This window comes from Protopterus annectens, chromosome 14.part0, assembly GCF_019279795.1.
Source record: "Protopterus annectens isolate FY-2018-M chromosome 14.part0, PAN1.0, whole genome shotgun sequence".
Taxonomy (NCBI): Eukaryota; Metazoa; Chordata; order Ceratodontiformes; family Protopteridae; genus Protopterus; species Protopterus annectens.
Window position 1 is genome coordinate 1,098,382,825 of NC_056748.1, and position 24,564 is coordinate 1,098,407,388.

A 24,564-nucleotide genomic window follows, 5' to 3' on the forward strand; every position below is an offset into this window, starting at 1 on the left:
CGGATAGTCTTTCAGTTCTTTATTAATTGCTATCCACAACTTCTCCTCTGGTTGATAAAAATATGCCTAATCTGTGTACAACAGTAAAGGGACTAAAAACATTTTAACTGCTTCTATCTTACTATCCATATCCATATAACAAAGCTTCCATTTTCTCAATTTTTGTTTTATTATCTTTTGTTTGGTCTTTTCCCACATATGCTTAGCTGCCACATCAGTATCATTTTAATCCATACTCCTAAATACTTCATTTTATCATGTCCCTATATAAGTATGGATATTGCTGAAGCAATTTGTTTTGCGCCTGTGTACATCATTTACAGCTATTGCTTTTGTTTGGCTTAGTTAATGTTGTATCCCGAAAAGGTTTGAAATTGTCTTAATATGTTCCATAGCACTGTAATGTCCCTTTCTGGTTTGTCAGTTATAAAATGTCATCTGCGAATAGAGCCAGCTTCTCTTGACTACCATACCAACTATATCCTTGAATTTCTGAGTCTCTTGTGTCCTTGCCCATGGTTGTAAATATAATGCAAACAACAAAGGGAAGAGAGCTCAAGCAGAGATTGTCAGAGAGGACCCCACCCACTTTAATTCTCACGTCGATCTCTCATATATCCTCCTAATCAACCTTATAATTTTTGCGAGGAATGCAAATGATTCCATTGCTCTGCTCATAAAGTCCCAGCTCACTCTGTCAAATCCTTTCTGTGCATGAAGACCCAGCAACACAAGTAGTATTTTCTTACATTCTGCTTCCCTCTGGATCATCAGTGTTCTGTTATTGTTGTCAGATGTTTGCCTCCCCTTCACAAAACCACATTGATCGATATCTATCAGCTTTGGTATCAGTTTTGCTGTTTTTCGCAATTATTGACACAAAAATTTTATAATCATGACTTAGTATTGAAATGGGCCTGTATGAAGCTGGATCTGATGAATCTTTACCCTCTTTATGTATTACAGCCACCACTGCTTTCTTCCAGGACGGTGGTACTTCTCCTGTCCCCTTTCCCTTTGAGTGTTATCCAAACTCTCTTTCTAATTTATTTCACTACTTTGCCTTTTGTCTTTTGTCATTCATTTTGCTGCAATATTTTTTTTCATTTATATTTTGTTGTTCAACGTCACACTCTAACCTCCTCTCCTTCTCAGAATCCATCCGTACATGCCCTGTTTGTTTACATTTATAACACTTCTAACAATTTTTAGCATCATGACCAGTTTCCCCACATAAATAACATATTTTGTATCACAGTTATTTACAAAATGCCCCTTCTTCCCACAGAAAAGCATGTTCTCGGTTGTCCCCAATACCTAATAGTTGTATTTCTTTCAACATTAATCATACTTGGAATATGTACAATTTTACCATTCTCCATTTTCAAAATCACATTACAGTCCCAAGCTCCTATCTAAAGCCCTGTATTGTATATAACAAAAAAAAAAAAAACTTTGATATGTTCTTTATTCCATTACAAAAGTTCTGTAACAAATATTTTTAACAGTTTCTCTTTCAATTTCTGTTTGGAATTTATTTATTGTATTTATTTATTTTACATTTGTTGACCGGGATAGTCCTACTGGATACATGTCCATTTTCAGCGGAGGCCCGGGGAGAAAAGCTCCACACACAAATTTTGATATATACAGTACATTGTGACAACAGTGAGGAGAGTACATAAGACAGGAGAATAAGTAACTGTAATTTCACATATTTACACTTTACATGGTCGGTAATAAGAATAATACATTCCTTCTTTTAAGTCATTTAGCCTACACTAGAGTCTTTGGGACACGGTTGAGTTCAAGTCTTAGGGACAGTGAGAAGATGCTAGTCAGGTTTAGCGCAAGGACAGAGCGAGTGTGATTTAAAATGTTTTCTGAGATTTTCTTTGAATAGTGTTACTGAACAATTAAGAGTGAGGTTGGGTGGTAGTTGATTCCAGATTTTGCCAGTCGAGTTGTCAAATAAGATTTCACCAGCTGAGTTATTGGATTTGATTGTTTGGATAAGTAGTCTATTGGATGAGCGGAGTTTGCTGTGATTATTGTATGGGGTGACAATGTTTTTGAGGGATGGAATATTATCTGGGTGGTGTAGGGCTTTATGGGCTAATGTGAGCTGAGTAAATTGAAGAAGGGAAGGAAGTTCAAGCCACCCTAGGAGATTTAGATTGTGGCAGTGGTGTGTCCTATAGGATGAGCCCGTGGCACATCTAGCTATGTGGTTGTAGCAATGGGATAATTTGTTGATTTCAGTACTACACAAGCCTGGGAATAGAGGGGAGGCATAAAGGAGGGTGTAAAGAAGATGACATTGTGCAATGGAAGTTCTGGCAAGAGGAGTGAGGAAGGTCTAAGCTTATAAAGTGATAGTTGTTTGTTTATGGTTTGATTAATATGAGCATCATATGTAAAATTATTGTCTATTGTGACTCCCAGGAGTTTGGTTTGGAAATTGTATATAATTTTTTCCACGTTTCTGGAAAAAAAGGTCTTTACAACATAATTATTCCATGGATATAAATCTTTTCTCTTTCCATACTCTTTCAAAAAAAAAACTTCTAAAGTCTCAGCAGTCTCAAAGAAAATATCAAAGTAAGTTTTTTTTTAAACTGAATAAAAGCTCTTACCTCCTGTGCCTTTATGCCTAAAGGCACAACTATCTTGTCCGAAATTTCATACCTGTCCATTTTTACTTTGGATTCTTATAGCATATTTGTTCTTTTCCGACTGTTCCATCTTTTTTCCCTTCCTGCTTCCTTTTGCATCATTGCTTTCTCTCCAAACAATTTCTTCTGCTGCTCTTCCACTCTTTAATTTCTCCATCATTTTGCCCCTTGAAACTACTTTTTCTGTCTCCAACTTGCTGTGTTTTATTACGTTTGTCAGTATATCATCCTGCAAACCTCCCAACTGGAGGGTTGTAATTATAATTTGTTCCTTACCTTTCGATCTTTTGAAAAGATCTAAAATTTCTCTAGAATCTTCCATCCAATCTCCTTTTCCTTCTTCTCAAACAGCTTTCTATCCTTCTGAAACACTAAACATCTGCACAGAGTTGGCATTCGCCTCAACTCCATTTCCTCAGATGGCATGTTTGCATACCTTTCTCCCAGCCGCCACTGCGCTAGGAACAGATGTTTCACACTGGACAGCCACACACACTTGTCGTAACAGAGTAGGAGAAGTTCCCCAGAGCCCTGGTTAAATGTCCACTAGCAGTGTAAATAGCACCTCTGATCTCCCCTGAAGAGAGGTCACAAGCCTAGTGGGAGTAATGCAGTCAGCAAAGGATAAATAAATACATTTTCATCTGTTTCTCATTCAATATTTAATATAGCAACAAATGTTTAACAGTATGCGTAGCACACACACTGATAGATGACTGTTTATTTTTTACTGGGTAAACCACACGTGTCTCTCTTTTTAGGGCCACCCCTGCAGCATTTTCTGGTTACCTACTTTGCTCAGTGTTGGGGAACCATAGTTTTGTCACATAGCACACATTTAATACCTGCTACTTCCTCCTCATATATGAAATCCATCCTTACATTTTCTGACCTTGTCTTATTAATGACAAAACATAACCCTGTATATCCGAGTTCAGAACCTTCTCAAATCCCCCTCTGAAGTATCACATAATGTTCTGTAACCTAATTCTCACCCAGATACCTGTCCGTGCCATAACCATTTAGTTTTTGTTGCTTTGCCTTTTCAAGAAACTTATAATTCTTGCCATTAATTTCTTTATTTGGCTGCACTCTACCTCCTGATGCATAGATGCATAGACTGTTACTAGAATAATGAACTGGGGGGCCTTTCTAAGCCTCGCCACGTTTTCCCGAAAGAATAATGACGTTGTGTATCCAAATAAGCCCTTGAGGGCCAGGCATTAAGAAGCTACATCTGAAATGTCTTTTCTTGGTTTTCCTTGAGACCACATCTTTTTAAACAAATATAAATATTTCTGGGCCCAAATTTCTCTAACATTTAGAAACTAGTGCATCAGTGTAATAACTCTTCTTACCACCTCCTGTGTGTTGTGTTGTTTCTGGAACCACTACAATTCCTCTTCCATTTCCAACATTGCACTCCCTTGTCTGCAGCTTTCCACCTCGTTTTCCTTTGCTCTTTCTTTTTTCTCAGTCTCATGTCTGATTTATTTCATCCATTTCTTCTACTACTTCATGTCTCCTTCAGTTCCTTGCAGGTGTCTTCTTTCCCTGTGTTTTTCACATATGTTCTGCCCTTTTTTGTTTAAGTTCTATCTCATAGTAAGTTTAGGAAGTCAGATGTGCTTTTGCAGGGGACCCCCCCCCCCCAAATGCACACTTGTCATGTCTTAAACTGGGTATATATTCACCCACATTCATACTAATAGTTATGCTGTTCTGAGTGCCACAGTCAGTCTACAGAACTGTAACAGGCATCCAGAAGTAGTGCTAATAATATTTTACTATTTAGAAGAAAAGTATTATAAAAGAATATTTAAGTAGGACAACAAAATGTCCAGCCATTTCATATTCTGTCCTACAGCGTTGCAATTACTGGCTTAGCTTGCACATTTGGAGGACATGTAGTCTGCACCATGGAAGGTAGAGGTGTTTATAAAAGACAGCAGTGTTTAGCTTGTTCTGCGAGGAAGTTGCTAGCATAACAAAGCATTCCAAGTCTTTCTTTTCGGCTTTTCCCGGTGGGGGTGGCCACAGCGTAACTCCGGTCCGCTAATGATTGGCAGTTATTATGGTGCCGAGTTGCCAGCCCGACGCCCAACCTTCAGGCAAGGCACACCCATTCACGTATGTCTTTCGGAGGCCACTCGACCGTGGGGAGGACATGCAGACTCCACACAGAAGGCACTCCAGCCGAGAATCTAACAGGAGAACCTCTTGTTGAGAGGCAACAATGCTACCACTGTACCACCGCAGCTTATGTAACAAAGCATTCCAAGCACATTAATTTCTTGGAATTCTGTGAATGGCAAAAAGAACCACTGTGAAGTGGGTTACTTGAATTTGCTTCCTTTTTCCCCCCTGCCAACTGCTGACAAGTGCTTAGAAACTGACTTTTGCTGCTTTATTACCAGTTAAAATCAGTATGACAGATCAAATGTTGGGTAGTGTAGATAATTGGAAGGTCTAGCCATGTGTGATTATTTTGAGTAAAGTAGTCAGATGTACGATAAGTTGCGGTTACTTTCTGCAGCGAGTGTAATGTGTAAATGCGCCATAATGACTAGAAGCTCCACCCCTTCGTGGCTACCATCATCTAGTGGTTGTAGTCTGTAAATCCAGATGTCTTGTTAGATAAAGAAGTAGGTTAACTTTGAGTATGTGAGAACATGCTGGTTAGGATAAGGATTAAGTAACAGGATAGTTTTAGTGCATGTACGTGCATGCATGTGTGTCTGCACTGCATGTTTGAGTGTATGTGGGTAAGGATTAACGTAAGGGTTGGGCAAGGGGATAGATAGATGTACTGTTATGAATGCTTGTCAGCCTGCCGTGTGTAGTTGTAGTTTTATGGAAAGGATCTTTTCTGTAGAAAGGTTTAAGGTTACACGTTACTAAGGTGGTACAGGGGATTGCCAAACCACCATGGCCACCTTAGTAATGCATACTAACCCTACACCTTACCTTAAAAAAATGAAATAAAATTTCCATAGCACTACCACTGTTCAGAAAAAGTTGAGCTTGTGTTATGGAAGAAGGTTTGTGTAAAGATCATAAAAGTAAGTTTTTTTTTTTTGCGTTTGCATTCTTCTGTACATTCGGTGGTAGGGATTTCTGGTAATATGAATGTTCAAACTGTTTTTGCCAGTGTTTTAGTGTTCAGCATTTAAATAGTTGTATCATTCATACAGTTGTATACATACGTCTATGAAGAAAAGAATACATATGTTTTATTTATTTGTTTGTTTGCCTTTGTTTACCAGGAAGTTTGAACTGCGCACGCAGGTCCATTTTCAGCAGAGGCCCAGGGAGAAAAGCTCCAAATTTAGTTTTTGTAGTTACATAGAGACAGTAAAAGTAATACAAAAGTAGCAAAAGTCATACAAAATTAGCAAACAGTCATATAAATGTAGTAAAAAAATGTTGCAAATGCACAATTTTTAAACAGAAAAATACACATTTTTTTTAAATTAAGCTTGTAGTTAGAAGAAGCAGCTGATGGTGCTAGCTGGTGTAACCTTAAAATACTTAACATTGCAAATAGGAGAGTTAGGAGTTTTCCACATCATGTGTTTTCTTTGGGTTCAAAGTTAAGCTTTTTAGCTAATGGGCATCAGGATTGTAGTTATTGAGGTGTCTTGTTGTCCCAACAGACACTTCCACTGACAAAACATAACGTGTAGGAGTTTGAAAGCCATTGGCTTCATATATTAAAATAAATATCTTAAAAAAAAAAAAAGACACTTCAGCTGTTGGCTACCTCATGCTGATGTCTGCTTTTTTTTTTTTTAATAGCTGAAATTGAGTGTTGTTGTAAATTGGCAAAGCAATGTAACTTCTGTTTTCATCTCAGTGATGCAACATCCTTTTTTTATCCATTTCTTCAGAGTGTTTATTGATGGACATTTGAGTTTGTTTCCCATGTTGTCCCCCTTTTTTTGTTTATTTATATGGGCTGGTCATAAAACCCTTTTCGTTCACAACCTCTGCCATCGGACACTAGCACAAACTTTTGAATAAAACTTTGAGTTGTAGTTATCAAAAGTACAACTGTTATGGTACAGTACAGCAGCATACATTTTTTGTAGTAGTTGCTAACGTACTTTTTGTAAGACAGTGAATGAATTTGGATTTACTTTTTACAAGAATTACAAGCTAAAACAGAGACTGACTACTTAATAGAAAACATTTCATCACTAAGAACAAGTTGTTATAATTTGAATTAAGTACGGTAGAAACAAGATGAGTGCTGTATTATGTCATACCAGAAATTTGCGTAAGCCTTTTTAGACTGTTACGATTGTATGAGATAATAAGTTTGTCCAGGTCTGGTAAATGCTCAACATAATTCAACTCCTTCCATTGGTAGCCGATTACATTTAGCAAATGCTGTTTTAGAAAAGGATTTTTTCCCACATTGAAACTTATTGTACCCCACTACAAGGATTTGTTTTATATATATATATATATATATATATATATATATATATATATATATATATATATAAAAATTATATGCATACATGTCTGTGTGTGTGATTGTCTCATCTAACATTGAACGCTCATAAAAAGAGATAAAATTTTAGAGTGAATCTAATAAAATCAATAAAATAATTACCACAGTCACCACGCCCAGGGTAACAAAATGTACGACACCAGTAAAATGGAAGATTTTCCTTATTGAGATGAGCACTTTCGGATCACCTACTCCTTCATCAGATCCAAATAAAACAGGTCATTTAAAAAAAATTTAAATACTAAGACATACCCAATCAAGACTTAATTTACTGACACACCCTCTCTGTCAAGATTTCACACACGCCTCCTTCTCCCTTTCAGTCCAGGTTTAACTGGTAAGTAGGCATTAAGACCTGGAGATTTCTATGCCTCCAGCCTTCCTATCCAGCACGTCTCTGTTTTCTGTTTTGGATTTCATACTTATACAGTTGTCTGACTTGATACCACTATTCCAGGTTGGTTTGTCATTCAAAGGTAGGTTTTAGTGCACTTGGTAGAGGTACACGTAATATCTTTTTACTAAAGCAATTCGAGCATGCATGGTTTCTTTGAACTGAAACCAATTTTATGCCACCCATCTTAACAGATCGTCTGTATTTTATGTAAGGTAGCATCTCCACATTTGGACTGTTGTCATAAACTGTGCATACTGCAGATGTTCTTCGTGTTTCACTGTTGCAGTCATTACATTTGGGTAATCCTGCTGGCAGGTTGCCCTCAGTCGGCCTGAATTCCAAAGTCCTGGGTCCTGCGTCGGCTGCTGTCGCCCCTTCTCTGACGTCAGGTTGTCAGGGGTATAAAAGATGCGGCCGACGCCATTTTCTTTAGTCGTTCTTGCCGCGCGGTGTCCGAAGCATAAGCAGTTGGCAAGTGCCGGTCGGCCGACTCCTGAGATTTTCGTGTTCGATTTTCAGATCCGAAGTCGTCAGTAAAGCTAAGTACCCCGTTGGGAAACTTTTTTCTTGCGCCAGACCAATGTCAGAAAAAGTAAATAATTGTATTTGTTGTGGAAAGCAAATACCTCATAAGGATTTTCATTCTTACTGTATTCCTTGACTAGGCCCTGATCACAACGTTTCTGGTTGTCGGTTTTGTGCTAGATTTAACCAACGCACTATTAAGCGTCGGTATGATTTTGCTTTAAACTATTTTGGACGCCGGTTTAATTATCCAGAAATGTCATGGGATAGCCATCCGACTACCGGAGTTCACAAAAAACGCAAAGAAAAGGAGAGAGATAGACAACCGAGGCCCAAAACCGACGACGAAGCTTCTCCTAAGCCAGTCGCCGGTTCTCAGCGAGGCTCTTTGTCAGCCTCTGACGCCTGCTACTTTAGAGTCGCAGGCCGCTACCGACTCCCACGTGGAGTCGGCCATGCAGCTGGAAACTCAAGGTATTGGACCTCTGATACTATTCCATCAAATGGGTCTGGAGCCGCTGAGCAGGCACCGGCTTCTGAGGGTGTATTCAGACCTAAATATCTTTATATTAAACCGACTTCAGCTTCAAAGGCAAAGACTAAAGCAAAGAAACAAACTCAAGAGCCACATGGTCAGGCCTCTATGCCCAAAAAACAGATGCTCAAAATGGCCGAAGACTTGATTACCTTGATCAGGGGCTCCCATCCCCCTCCTGATAAGAGGCCTAGGCAAGAGACTGACTATGAATCTTCAGATCAGGTTTCCATTTCTTCTGATTCCTCTTCTGATCAGGAATATTCTCTTCCCTCCTATGAGGATTCTGATGCTGAAGAATCTATACCTTCAGCTTCTTCTCCAGAGGACTATTCTTTTGGGGAAACCTTGCATACCACGAGGGAGCATTTCCACTGGGAGAGCCAAGATTTTTCATAATCTTAAAAGAGGCTCATGGATTTCCTTTTACTACCTCAACACAGGCCACTAGCCATTCCACCTGTGTTAGACATTGTAGATGATGTGTTTTTGGAGTCTAGTCTTACCCCTGACTCCTTACCTCCAGCTCCTGTTAAGCTTGACAGATATTACAGGGTTCCTGACTCTCATAAATTCCTTTTTAAAAACCCTTCTGCAGACCCAGAAACTATTTCACAGGGTCCCAAAGGAGTTAAGGCTTCCGCTGCAAAAAACCCTACCCCCTCTGACAGAGATTCTAGGGCACTGGATAGATGGGGAAAAAAGGTATACACATCTGCTACCTTGGCTATAAGGGCCTTAAACTGCCAGTTTCATATGCTCAAATATCAGCAACATGTCATGTCATTGCTTAAACAGAAAATGTTGTTAAACTCTGAATGTGCAGAAAACAAGGAAATGCAGGATTTATTGCATGCAGGTGAACAAGTTGGAAAGCATACTTTGCAATGTGGTTTTGATTCTTTGGAAGCCTCCTGCAGGGCCGCAGTTACAGGTTCTGTAATTAGGAGGCATGCTTGGTTAAAGGAACAAAATCTGCCTGATCATGTCAAAGTTAAATTATTAGATGCACCTTTACAGCATGATACTTTGTTTGGTGTTAAGGCAGAAGAGGTGTTAAAGAAAATGGAGGACAAAGCTAAATCTATGCAAACTGTCAAAGATTTTTTACAAGTACAGCCACCTAGGTTTAGTAGACACTGGCCAACAAAGACATTGGTCCTTTCCTGTGTCAGACAGACCTCAAAGGGGCAGATCCAGACGCCATAGAGGCAGACCCCATGCGCAAGGTTCATACAGGTCAAAGCAATGTGGTGCTTCTACCGCCAAAGTTGGAGAAGACAAATCACAACCATACAGGAAACAGTCCCAATGACTTCCCCCTGCCTGCACCAAGCACTTATCTCCTGGCAGCACCCTTTAGGGGGAAAATTAGCACTTTTTTCTCAAAATTGGCACATTATAACCCAGGACAAGTGGGTTCTAAATATCGTGTCACAAGGCTACAAGTTCCATTTCCATACCCTGCCAAAGGCAAACGGCTGGCCAGATCTGCCAAAAAATCAACGGGCAGAGGCACAAAAACAAGTCTCATCCCTCATGGACATGGGGGCCATTCAACAAGTACCAGAGCAAGAGCAGAGACAAGGATTCTACTCTACTGTTCTTGGTACCCAGAAAGGACAAGGCCTGGAGGCCAATACTGGACCTATCTATTCTGAACACATTCATGGATATACCAAAATTCAAGATGTTGACTTTGCAGCAGCTTCTTCCCATGCTGGGCAAGAATGCTTGGCTTGTGAATTTAGACCTAAAAGAGGCATACCTGCATGCCCCAGTCAGACAAATATGCAGAAGATACCTCAGATTCAAGGCTGGCTCAATGCATTACCAATTCTCTGCACTGCCCTTTGTAAAGACCCTGGGCGCAGTAGATAAGCCAAAGTGCCTGGCACCAGTAATTGTATTTTGCAGACAAAGAGGAATACAAATATATCCTTACTTGGACGACTGTCTAATTCAAGCAGAGAACAAGGACATTCTTCTGCAGCATCTGGCGTTTGTGAAAAGACTTATAACATGTTTAGGGTACACAGTCAACGAAAAGAAATCAAAACTAGTACCCTCTCAAGAGATAATATTCCTGGGTGCAAGCTTAAGTACAACTGTCCAGATGGCTTATCTCACGCAAGACAAACAAAGGCAACTGACTACCTATTTCAAAATGTTGGCAACAAAGGCCCAGTTATCTGCAAGAAAAATTCTGCAGGCTTTGGGCTTCATGGCATCCTGCATCCTACTAATTCCATATGCAAGACTGCATATGAGGAAACTTCAATGGTACCTAAAATGTGTTTGGACTCAACATTGCCACAGCCTGGAAACAATAATTACCCTCATTCCCTGCCTGCAACAGGAGTTTCAATGTTGGGCAAAGGCTTGTCACCAAAACAAGTGACAGTCATTCACATTACCCCCAGCCAGGCAGACACTAACAACGGATGCATCAGATTATGCCCGTGGGGCCCACATGGCAAGCAGATGCATTCAGGGCTCATGGACCTCAAACTAAATGCATCTACATATCAAGCAAAAAGAAATGCTAGCTGTTCGAAATACCCTGACAGCCTTCAAGGACCTACTTCATCCGGGACAACTACTGATAAAGACAGACAACACCATGGTCATGTGGTATATAAACAAGCAGGGGGGGCACACATTCTTACCCTTTTGCAGACTAGCCATGACTTTGTGGGACACAGCATTGGCTTACCAAGTACATCTGCAGGCACAATTCCTGCCAGGAAGGAAAAATACTCTGGCAGACGATCTAAGCAGAAACCTCATGGATCCCCCACAAGCGGCAACTGGATCCACAAGTCTTCAGCATGATAACAAGAAAATGTGGATGCCTGGACATAGATCTATTTGCCTCCTCTCACAACTACCAACTAAAAAGAATCTGCACAAGGATTTATCACAGACGAGCATGGAAAGTGGACACCCTTTTTCAGCTGGAAAAACCTGTCAGTATATGCCTTTCCCCCACTGCCTCTCCTCTCCAAGGTACTCCTAAAGGCCAGACAGGAGAAGCCAAAGATGATACTAATTACCCCAGACTGGCCCCGCCAGTTCTGGTATCCAATACTAAGGAACTTGTCTCAATGCCCAGCTTGGACCTTACCTCAAATACCTCATCTACTGTCCCAGCAAAACAATCAGATCCTGCACAGCCAACTCAGGACTTTAAACCTGGCAGCATGGCGGATAATGTAGTCTTACAAAACACACCTCTCAGTAAAGCTGTGATAGATGTCATTTTGGAAGCCGGAAGGCCTAGTACTAGAAAATTTTATGCTGAAAAATGGAAGAGATTCTGTGCTTGGAACCAGTCACAAGGAACTGATACAACTGTGCCAAATATTCCTCAGATTTTACAATACTTAACTGAGATGCTGGACAAAGGCCTATCCTTTTCATCTATTAAAATTCATGCCTCTGCCATTTCGGCTTATTACAATACAGAGCCACCAATCTTTTCTCAACCCTTATTAAAACAGTACCTCAGAGGAGCCAAAAATGTAAGGCCTCCAAGGAGATCACCAATGCCTGCATGGGACCTCAACTATGTCTTGGAAAAACTCACCCTGCTTCCTTTTGAACCAGCTGCTACCGCTGATACAAAGTTTTTATCTTGGAAAACAGCTCTGCTCTTAGCAATAACTTCTGCAAGACGAGTTTCAGAACTACAGGCAGTCATGGCTGTGGAACCTTTTATCATTTTTTATCCAGACATGGTCTCTCTGAGGACAAATCCACCATTTATGCCTAAGGTGGTGTCCAGTGTGGCTCTTAACCAAACTGTTCATCTGCCTACTTTTTATCCAAATCCACAGAACAAGAGGAAGAGAATTCTGCATTCTTTGGATGTACACAGACAGCTCAGATTCTACTTGGACAGAACCAAAGTTTTCAGAAAGACAGAGCAATTACTAGTGGCATATGCTGCAGGATCACAAGGAAAGGCTATCTCAAAGCAGACTATTTCAAAGTGGATAGGCCACTGCATTCATTTCTGCTACTTACGCCATGGCAAGCCAGTGCCCAAGGGCATTAGGCTACATTCAACCAGAGCTGCAGCCACTTCAGCAGCCTTTCTCAGGGGAGTACCAACCAAGGACATTTTAGAGGCTGCTACTTGGAGTTCAGTGCACACCTTTACAAAGCACTATAATCTGCCACTCTACTCTAAATCCAGGCTAGGCTTTGCCACTGCAGTTCTGCAGGGCCTCATAGCCGCTCCTAATGCTGTTTAGCTCCAGCCTCCCATCCATAGCTTTGGGATTCTACCCAAATGTAATGACTGCAACAGTGAAACACAAAGAACATAGTACAATTGTGTACACTTACCATAAATGTAGATGTTAGAGTGTATTCACTGTTGCAGTCCAGGTTACCCACCCGCCATCCCCCTTTCTTCTGATGGAACCTATCTTTCCTTCTCTGATTTATACAACCTATGTGGTGTATTTGCTTGTAGATGAAGGTAAAATTTATATTGGTGCATATATTTACAGATATATATATATATATATATATATATATATATATATATATATATATACACACACACACACACACACACACACACACACACACACACACACACACACACACACACACACACACACACACACACTTTTAGGGGCACCTGACATCTGGGGCAAGAAAAACTAAAGAAAATGGCGTTGGCCGCAGCTTTTATACCCCTGATGACCTGACGTCAGGGGAGGGGCGACAGCAGCTGACGCAGGACCCAGGACACTTTGGAATTCAGGCCGAATGAGGGGAACCTGCCAGCAGGATTAACTAAATGTAATGACTGCAACAGTGAATACACTCGAACATCTACATTTATGGTAAGTGTACACAACTGTACTTTTTTCACCATTGAAATTCTTGGCTTGCATGCATCTCGAACCCTTTCTTACACTTCACTTTCCCAAAGTGTGAGTTGTATATTCTCGGGGTCATTTGAAGTACCAGCTGGTTTGTTGCTGTACTCTTGCTAGCTTTGTACATTAGTCATTGCACATAGTTTAACCTCCTTCAGGGAAAATCAGAAAATTGAATGACGTTTTGGGACTGGGTCACTGCTGCTGGACCAACATGTTGTTTCCCCTTCAGTGCTTTATCCATTAAGATAAGAACCCCCCAGCATGGTAATCAAGGTCAAGTTACCAGTATGGTGGATGGCAGCCCGGGCAACTGTACTGGAAAAATTGTACTAGAATGTGGTGAAGTGAAAACAGAAGAGTATGCACAGTTTTACCAGTCTGTTTCCCTGTCCTCGTCTATGAACATGAGCTTTGGTAATGATAGCAAATACATGCATAAAAAATAGGCTTCCTTTGCAGGGCAGGTCTGATTGGATTCATGGTCTGTTACAGAATGAGGAGCACAGTCACAACTCTTCCCTGTACCTTTCAAGGATATCCTTCAGATGTTCTTCCTGTTTCACTGTTGCAGTCATTACATTTGGGTACTCTGCTGGCAGGTTGCCCTCAGTCGGCCTGAATAACAAAGTCTTGGGTCCTGCGTCGGTTGCTGTCTCCTCTTCCATGATGTCAGGTTGTCAGGGGTGTAAAACATGCAGCCGACACCATTTTAATCAGTCTTTCTTGCCGCGTGGTGCCCGAAGCAGAAGCAGTTTGCAAGTGCCGGTCGGCAGACTCCTGAAATTTTCGTTTTCGAGTTTCAGAACTGAAGTCTTCAAACTAAAGCTAAGTACCCCATTGGGGAAACTTTTTCTTGCTCCTTATCGATGTCAGTAAAAGTTAATAATTGCATTACTTGTGGGAAGCAAATACCTCATAAGGATTTTCATTCGTACTGTATTCCTTGCCTAGGCCCTGATCACAATGTGCCTTGCTGTCGATTTTGTGCTAAATTTAACCAACGCACTATTAAGCGTCTGTATATTTTTGCTTCTAAATATTTTGGTTCAAGATTTAACTACCCGGAAATGTCGTCGGTTAGCAATCTGACTACCGGAGTTCACAAAAAATGCAAGGAAAAAGACAGAGACAGACCATCGATGTCCAAAACCAATGACGAAGCTTCTCCTAAGCCAGTCGCCGGTTCGCCAGTACTCAGTGAGGTGTTTTTGCAGCCCCTGATACCCGCTACTTTTGAGTCGCAGGCCTCTACCGAGACCCATTCGGAGTCTGGTATGCCTCGAGATTCGCAAAGTATTGAACCCGAGGATGTCTCTCCCTTGGATGGGTTTGGAGCCGCTGAGCAGGCACCGGCTTCTGAGGGTATTTTCAGGCCTCAACATTTTTATATTAAACCGACACCCTCAACAAAAACAAGGTCAAAAATGACTTCTATGTCTAAAAAAACGATGCATGAGCCACGTGCTCAGGCCCCTATGCCTAAAAAACAAATTATGAAAATGGCTGAGGATTTAATTACCTTGATCAAGGGTTCCCAACCCCCCCCCCCGCTAAGAGGCCTAGGCAAGGCACTGATTATGAATCTTCAGATCAGGCTTCCATTTCTTCTGATTCCTCTTCTGATCAGGAATTTTCTATTCCACCTTATGGGGATTCTGATGCAGAGGAATCCATCCCTTCTGCATCTCCTCCCGAGGATTACTCTTTTGGAGAGACTTTGCATACTTTAAGGGAACATTTTCACTGGACGAGTCAGGACTTCTCTGAATCAAAAAAAGAGGCTTAGGGATTTCCTCCTTCTTCCTCAGCATAGGCCTTTGGCAATACCTCCTGTATTAGACATTGTTGATGATGTGTTCTCGGAATCAAGCATGGCTCCTGATTCCCTGCCTCCGGCTTCTAGTAAGCTGGACAGATATTATAGGGTTCCTGACTCCCACAAATTTCTTTTCAAAAATCCTGCTGCTGATCCTGAGACTATTTCTCAGGGTCCCAAGGGTGTTAAGGCTTCTACAGCCAAAAGTCCTACCCCTTCTGATAGAGATTCCAGGGCGCTGGATAGATGGAGTAAGAAGATTTATACGTCTGCAACCTTGGCAATCAGGGCTTTAAACTGCCAGTTTTATATGCTTAAATATCAATAGCATGTTATGGGCTTACTGAAACAGAAAATTATGTTGATTTCTGATTGTGTGGAAAATATAAGAGTTACAGAATTTATTGAATTCAGCAGAACAGGTTGGAAAACATACTTTGCAATGTGGTTTTGATTCCTTGGAGGCCTTTTTCAGGGCCGCCGTAACTGGATCTGTGATAAGAAGGCATGTCTGGCTCAAGGAGCAAAATCTGCCTGATCATGTTAAAGCTAAATTGTTGGATGCCCCTTTACAGCATGATAGTCTGTTTGGTAATAAGGCAGAAGAGGTTTTAAAGAAAATGGAAGACAAAGCTAAATCTATGCAAACTGTAAAAGATTTCTTGCAAGTGCAGCCACCCAGGTTCAGTAGGCACTGGCCTACTAAGAATTGGTCCTTTCCTGTGTCCAACAGAGCCACTCAGGGCAAACCCAGGCGCTCAAAAGGCTCCAGATATCAATCACAGGGATCTTACAGGTCAAGGCAATGGGGTGCCTCCACCTCCAAATCTGGAGGTAACAAAGCACAATCCTACAGTAAGCAGTCTCAATGACTTTCCTCTACCATCTCCAAGCACTTATCTTTTGGCAGCCCCAAAATTGGCGATTAATTACCCAGGACAAGTGGGCATTAAACATAGTATCCCAGGGAAAATGGTGTCGGCTGCAAGTTTTATACCCCTGACGACCTGATGTCATGGAAGAGGAGACAGCAACTGACGCAGGACTTAAGACTTCGTTATTCAGGCCAACTGAGGGCAACCTGCCAGCAGATTACCCCAAATGTAATGACTGCAACAGTGAATACACTCGAACATCTACATTTATGGTAAGTGTACACAACTGTACTTTCCTTTCACAGTAGATGCACGAGGCACAGCTCGGTAGGAAGCTGCTTCGTAATGTCTGGGATCCCACAGAAGGCACAGCAATCAGTTGCCAAGTATTAAAAGTCTGGTCTACTGTGCTCACCTTGCTGCCACTGTGACTTCCACCTGAAAAAGAGATTTTCAAAGCAATTGGATGTTTCTATAGTAGTATTACAGCTTTTTTTGTGTGTGTAACTGATTTATTGTCTTTTTATTGTTTGTATACCTCACTGAGCATTTCACATTTGATTTTATTTATGTTTAAGTATGCATTATTGGTATATTTATTGCTGTATTCTTTCAAGTCTTGGAGTTTTCCCCATGCATCCAGTATAAAAGTTTAACCGAAACAGTTTATCAAATAAATTAATAATGTAAAATGTCCGTACATGTTACGTTTGCACTTGTTCTTGTGCCGCATGTCATAGCTTGTAAAATGTGCAGGGTTAAGTTAACGTAACCTGTGAATGCCTATAGAAGTAAGAAGAATTCACTTATCCTCTCAAGACATTACTAAGTAAACTTTTCTACAGCTCATCTTTCAGATGACAGGAATTCAGTGAGGAGAGACTGCAGTTCTTTAAATAAATTTCCTAGTAGTAACAGCAGATTCATAGTTCTCTCATCTGTTGTAGACTTCATGTTACTGAATTAATTCACCAACATTCTTGCATTCGTATAGGCAGAATGGGATACTGAACAGCCCTAAGGCTTGAGGCTGTGTCCTAAATGCTAACAATAGTACTGAAGTCCTTGTAACCAAAGTGCTCCAGGAAAATCAGTATTAGTGTTGTGTAATAGCAACTGAGTTGTAGGCATTAGTCAGGCAACTGCTTTGTGTTTATGTATTGTTTTGTTGCATAACATGACGTTTTCACCAGTCCTTCGCAGGTGTTATTGGTAAGTGCTTTATTAAACATCATGGTTAAATGTCTTTTATGTTCAGATTGTTGTAAGAAAGTGCCACTTTCAAAATCAAGAGTTTGTAGCCCATACTGGTGAAAATCAAGAGTTTGTAGTCTATACTTCTGTGTGTCTAGACATACAGTTCAAGTCAGTGAAACTCAAATGGTCTGTTTTTTCCATAGACACAGCTAGTGATTTGAAGTGATGACGTAAAAAGAATTATTCTCTGCAGTTAAATACACCAAAGGTGGTAGTATTATTATATTACACGTAGTTATTGTGGTGATATCTTGATTACTTTTGATTAACTAACTGACTCCCTGATTTTAATTCTTTAGTAAGAATGTTTAGTTGTGGCAGATTCTAATTGGTTAATGTTTGGTGAGGTCACACTGTGTTTGAGAGAGTTGTGGTGAAATGGACAGGGTCAAGAATAAAGAAAGTGGTTGTCAGGGTACTGTAGGACTTGGATCTGGGGCCAGTCATTTTCAGACATACCTGAGGGAATAGAGAGTAGTGATAACGTGTTTGCTAGTGGTACAAAGTGTGGGCATCAGTAGAAGATTGAAATTTGCTTTATCTGCAAATTTTTCATACCAGAGATCCTCCGTAGCTGGTTGTCGTCCCTTGCAATCTACTTTGAAAACCAGAGCCTTAAGCTTTTGATGAAAAGCGCTGTAGATCCCTCCTTGCACCTTGCAACTGAGCCTGCTAAACATAAGGCCAAAAAACATGGGCCCGAAACTGAAGCTGCGCCTCTCGAGTCAGATGTCTCTCCCAAAGCACTTGAGAGCTTGGCGACACCTGCCAACTAGGATCCAGACCCACAGGCTGCCTTGGCTCCGGACATTTGCACGTCCAGAGAGGCCTCTCAGACGTGGGTCTGTGATATCTAGGGGTAACCAAGGCTGATTGTGTCGGAGGGCCCTAGGAGAGTTACCCATATTATCGTTGGGAGGAAGTCTACTCTGATATTGTGGAATGTAGGCCTACTTCTGGCCTTCCTTCTTTGTACCGTATGGATACCTCTGCAAAGAAGAAGCAAAAAAAACAAGCATGTTTCCCCTCCTCCAGACCCACAGAAGGAATGGCAAAACTTCTGTCAAGGCCTTTATGGGGCTTAGGCCTCCATCAGGTCACCCTGCATCCCCACCGGCCTGGCCTGCCTCTCTACTGAAAAGACCTAGGCCTCAACAAACTTCAGAAGAAGATTCCTCTTCTAAAGTGGATGATGACTCTTTGGCTTACTCTTCACAAATTTCCTCTCCTTTGGATTACGCTCCCCAAAAGAAGATTCTAATGGAACAGAATCCCCCTGGAGGAGATTTCTTTTGGGGAGACTGTATCTAGAATGTGTGGCCACTTCAGATGGGACAGCACATTTATGTCTTGAGGTCCAGAAATGTTGCTATGACCTCCTCTAAGTACAGTCCCTAGTCCTTCAGCCATTTCTTCTGTTATACCAGCTTTTTTGGATGCTTTTGCATCCACCTCTACTCATCCAGACTCTCAACCTCCTGCCCCTAAAAAGCCCGGCAGGTGCTAGAAGGTACCCAAGGGCTGCCAGTTTCTTTTCATGACCCCAGTTGCAGGTCCTTCTGTTATATCTGTTGCCTCTGACAAAGCCTCCAGTTCACTTCCTTCTTTTCTCCTGCCTTCAGATAAAGACTGCTGGAGAGACTGGAACGAAGACCTATACCTCAGCCAGCCTGGCCTTCAGAGCATTAAACTATCAGATACACATAACCAAGTATAATCTGGAACTCCTGTCTCAAATTTCCAAACTCATTTCTGACATCTCAGATTCTGAAAACAAGACCCCCATGAATGGCAGCTCCAGAGAAAAATCTTTTTACAAATCACTCAGGCGTGGTGGACTCCGGAGGTGGATCTTTCTGCCTTTCGTGGGGGTCCAGTAAATTTCTGCTTAAGTGGTCTTCCAGGGAGTTGTTGATCCCTGGTAGGTATTGGGCTATCAGGTGTATTCTCATGGAAGAGGCTGTCAGCCAGAGGTTCATGGCTAGCCTGCACAGAGGGTAAGACTGAGTCCCTCCCTGTTTGTTGATGTACCACATTACTGTGGTGTTGTCTATTTTGAGAAGGAGAACCCCTGGCTTGAGATGGGGTTTGAAGGATGTCAGAGCCTGTAGTACTGCCATCATTTACTTCTGGTTGATGTGTAAGGGAAGGTGCTGGGCATCCCAAAGACCTTGGGTGAACCTGCCTTCTTGGTGAGCGCTCCAAGCTATGTCTGAGGTGTCGGTGGTAATGGAGTGCCCGGTTGGGTGGAGGGTGAAGGGAAGACCCTTGTTCTGGGCACATGCCCTTGCCCACCAGAGAAACTCTGCCCTTATACAGGGGATCAGAGGTAGAGAGGTCTCTAGAGGTTGAGAGTGCTGACACCAAAGGTTCTTTAGGTGCCACTGAAGTGTTCTCATGTGAATCCTGGCCAGAGGAATTAGAAGGATGCAAGATGCCATGTACCCCAAGGCTTGCAGGAACTTCCTGACAGTGAGGTGACTTGTGGAAGCCAGCTGGATAAAATATAGGGGCGGGAAGCTCTGCTTTTCTGAGGATAGGAAGGCCATTTGGGATGCTGTGTCCAGGTGATGACTGCAACAGTGAATACACTCGGAACATCTGCATTTATGGTAAGTATGCACAACTGTACTTTCTTTGGGAGAATTCACAGTAATAGTACAGCTTCCCTCAGCTGTATACCTTTTTTTTCAGTTATTACATTTGTTTTTCTAGGATGGTTTTGTGGTTTGCTTTGCATGTGCATTTGGCTGAACAGTGAAGATTTGTATGTTACAAACACACTTTCACTGTGGGGCTTACTGGCTGAAAGAACCAAAAAGAGTACAGACCAAGGCTGGATTTGTACAGGAGTGATTTACTGTTGCAGTTTGTAAAAAGTTATATTTTTTGTGCTAGAGTTCCAATCTTTTACAAGTTTTATATTTCAATGTTAAATAATGTCTTTTTTCTGTATATTTGCTAATGTGATCTGCCATTGTTTTGTGCTAATTAAGCAGGGTTTCCCTTATCCCAATTTACAACTTTTTTCTCTTCATATATTGGATTTGTCCCAGGGGTTCCACCTAGGTCTCTCATTGACAGGGGTGACAGGTGCTGACTGAGGTTTCTTTTTGGGGGATAAACTCTTGGTTAAGCTTGTAAGGGCCCCAGGGCCATTAGTCTAGTAACCTCCTATGATCCTGTTTCAAAAGTTTCCCTCTAACTTGGGTGTATATTTGTAGCACTCAGTTTTGTTACAGCCTTTGCTTCACATTGAAGTCAGATGGCCTTGTTTCCTGATTAAACCAGTGATCTTCACTAGGAAGGTTTCTTATGAAATGGGTACATTTTGTTTACTGCCCCAGCCTATTATTTGGTGTTTCTGGTCATGTTTCGCCATTTGTAACCCCTCTGGGGTGGATTAGTGCTTTGCGAGTGACTGCATATGATAAAGTACCTATGCACAGTCATGCCCATAATTTTACACCTATTAACGATGTGTTGCCTTTTTTAGATGTGATGTATGTAGGAAGCCCTTTTGCACTGGCATACCTCTTAGCTGTCCAGATGTTAGCAGAATGTCCAGAGTTTTGCCTCATATTTTTGATCAGTTCCTCAACAGTTTTGTTTTTCTTGGAAATTGTTGAGGATTGAAGTCAGAAAATAATGGCAGACATTTGAGTTTCAGACTTCATACCCTTCAGGAAAAAAAAAACATGCAAATGCAAAACCTGTTCTGTCAACTTTCTAAGTTTATAAGAGTAGTATTTAAAAGTTGTCGATGTTATGGGGTCTTTGTTCCCCTATTATTTATGGCTTTGTCCAGGTTTTTTGTGCTAAGAGGTTGAGAGCTATGGTAGCACTGGTCAGCATTTTTTAAGTGTGGGATAGAAGTCCTTCACACTGTTGTCATACCACATAAAGGAAAAAACTACTCAGTATAGCCTCCTCTTTTTTATGTGGTTCCACTTTCTTAGTCTGGCCTGTAGTTAAACAATGTCTTTAACAGAGACATCTGGTAAGTCCTCTGAATGTCTTGAGATGCTGTACAAGTAACTCATTTTTTAAATGAGTCTGTTGTGATAATTAACGTGTTCATGCTGGACAGTTTTAACTTTTTTTTTTTAGTTGTTGTTTAGCACTTGTTAAAAGTTTATCTGCTTGTATCCCAGAGTTGCCGTTCAAAGACTGCAGTGAGAAGACACCGCTGTTATGTTATAACGCTATGTGCAATGGAACTGTTCACCTGCGAGCTGGAGAATTACAGGGATAAACTGGAATTTTACTGGTAGGAATTAGAACCCTAATATTTTTTATGAGTGTTGTAGTTAATTGTTGTTTGATATTTAAAAGCAGGAATTTTGTGTGTGTGTGTGTCTGTGTGTGTGTGTGCACTTTAATTGTTGGTGGCAGAGAGAATATCTACTGAGGAAATTTCTGCTTGAGAATTGATGTAGTTAATACTGTACTTTCTATGGGATTACCAAAAAATTACAGACTTTAAGTTTCACATTATGTTTCGTACTTTGATTGCTGAACACTTTGCTTGTGCCGTTTCTTATGCTGAACCTATCTTTTGCTGCATGAAGAGCAACCTGTAACTGGAGACCCTTCTTCTGAAAGTAAAAGTAAAGCTAGCAAGTGGGGGAGCTGAGAGTTGTGCTTGGTCTGATGGAGTCTGTAAGTCAAAAGTGCTAAGCCAAATAAAGCTTCTTTAAGTAAATAATGACTCAAGGTGACTTGAAAGGATTTAATATGAAAACTTTGGCACTTCCGGTTAGATGTTAAGGTTCACTCTGCTTCCTGTTCCACAACCTGTCTTCGAGCTACTCCCTTTAGTAGTTCTCTTCTAAAAGGCAACTGCCACAAAGAATGGGTGTCATGTACCTAACTGACCTTATTGTTTCATTGTTTGATGTTCTTCATTCCACATTGCTGCAGTCCTAACTATTGGGTAGTCCGCTGTCCAGTCGGCCCGAATACCAAAGTATATGGCTGACGTCGGTCAGGGCGCATTAGACTGACGTCAGTACGTCAGGGTACTAATCGCATGACCGGCGTCATATCCTCAGTCTTTTGCCGCATGGTCCGATGCAGAAGCAATTTTGCGAGTGCAGGTTGGCGTTCTGAAAGTTTCTGAAGTCAGAGTTTCAGACCGAATCAAAGTTGGCTAAGTACCCGTTAGAATATTTTGGTTTTCTTGCCTCAGTATTTAACGGATGTCAGAAAAAGTGAATAACTGTATTTCTTGTGGGAAACAGATACCTCATAGGGATTACCATACTTTGTGTATACCTTGTTTAGGGCCTGAGCGGCGTTGTTGGATGCGCTCTTGTGCTAGATTTAACAAACGCACTATTAAGAAGGTTAGACTGTGCCAGGTTAGTTTTGGGAAGCGTTGTAATTATAAAATGCGTGGAGGCTCCGGCGCCGCTTGACCAAAAGCGCAAGGACAAAGCAGCAAAGCCTAGAGTGGAAGAACCGACAGTCCCAGGCGTGGGATCTTTAGAAGGCTCAGTGGAGCCGGAGGTTTTGCCAGGTGTTTCTTTGGAGTCTCAGGGAGACTTTACTGTTACAGGATGTATCCTCGCAGGAAGTAGGCCAGGCTGAGGGGCTTCTCAGGTGGCTGTTCTTCCCTCTCTTCCTAAGGTGGTTAGAGCCTCCCCTTCTGTTTCCAAGGCTTCTTTGAGAGAGGCAGGCCAAGTTTAACTTCAGTGGGGTTTCTCCTAGTGCTTCAGGGTCTTTGCCTAAGAAACATATGCTTAAAATGGCAGAGGATTTGATTACTATGATTAGAGGTTCTATGCCCCTCCTGATAAGAGGCCTAGGGTGGAACCTGAGTTTGAGAGTTTTGAGCAATGTTAGGAGGCTTCTGAGTCTTGACTGAAGACTTGCAGGAGTATCCTCCTTATTCTGATTCTGATGTGGATGATTCTACTCCTTCAGCTTCTCCTCCTGAGGATTTTTCATTTTCAGAGACTCTGCATTCCATGAGGGAGCATTTTAAATGGGAAGGTCAAGATTTCTCTGATTCCAGGAAGAGACTTAGTGAATTCTTGTTTTACCCCAGCATAGGCCTTTAGCTATACCTCCTGTTCTGAATGTGGTGGAAGATGTTTTTGCAGAGGCTTCCCTCAATCCTGATTCTTTGCCTCCTGCCCCAGTTAACCGGATAGGTACTATATAGGGTGCCTGAAGCTCATAAGTATCTTTTAAGAGTCCTAGGGCAGACCGAAACTGTCTCTCAGGGGCCTAAAGGTGTGAAGGCCTCTGTTGTTAAAAATCCTGTTCCTCCTGATAAAGAGGCAAGGGCTTTGGATAGATGGGGAAAGAAAGTGTATACTTCTTCCACTTTAGCCATGAGGCGTTGAATTGTCAGTTTCACATGTTAAAATATCAGAATTATCTCCTTTCACAATTGAAATCTAAGGTGGATGCTCTGGCAGAAGGTATTGAGTGTAAAGAGTTGCAGGATTTAGTTCATGTGTCTGAACAGGTGGGTAAACATTCCTTGCAATGTGGTTTTGATGCTGTGCAGGCCTCCTCGAGGGTGGCTGCCACTGGTTCTGTTCTTCGTAGGCATGCCTGGTTGAGAGATCAGAATTTAGCTGAGCATGTTAAAACAAGGATTTTGGATGCTCCTTTGCAGTCTGATGTGTTGTTTGGTTAAGCCTGTGGAAGCAGTCTTAAAGAAAATGGAGGACAAGGCTAAGTCTATGCAAACTGTTAAGGATTTTTGCAGGTGCAGCCTCCAGTTTAGTAGAAATTGGCCTACTAAGGGATGGACTTATCCTGCTTATGATTCCCAGTCTAGGGGTAGGTCTAGGCGTGGTAGGGGCAGAGCTCAAGGTTCTTTTAGGCCTAGGACAGGGAGTTCCCCTGCTCAGACTTCTGGTGAGGGCAGGGGTCAGTCCTTTCGTAAGCAGACCCAATGACCTGCCTTTTCAGCTGCCAGTACATTCTAAGCCTGGCAGCACCTTTGGGAGGAAGGCTGTCTCTTTTCAAAGAAAATTGGGATTTAATTACCCAAGACAGATGGGTTCTGGATATCATTCACCACGGTTACAGGTTTTATTTCCATA

General features: G+C 41.6%; 1 protein-coding gene across 4 annotated transcripts in view; it reads left to right on the forward strand.

The window, feature by feature from the left end:
• Positions 1 to 24,564, forward strand: part of ZMIZ1 (zinc finger MIZ-type containing 1) — a 2,170,450-nt gene that overhangs the window by 1,050,426 nt on the left and 1,095,460 nt on the right. For all 4 annotated transcript variants that reach the window (XM_044056883.1, XM_044056886.1, XM_044056882.1 and 1 more), the window contains exon 5: positions 21,655 to 21,770. The gene's annotated coding sequence lies outside the window, so the exon portion shown is untranslated. The remainder of the gene's footprint in view (positions 1 to 21,654; positions 21,771 to 24,564) is intronic.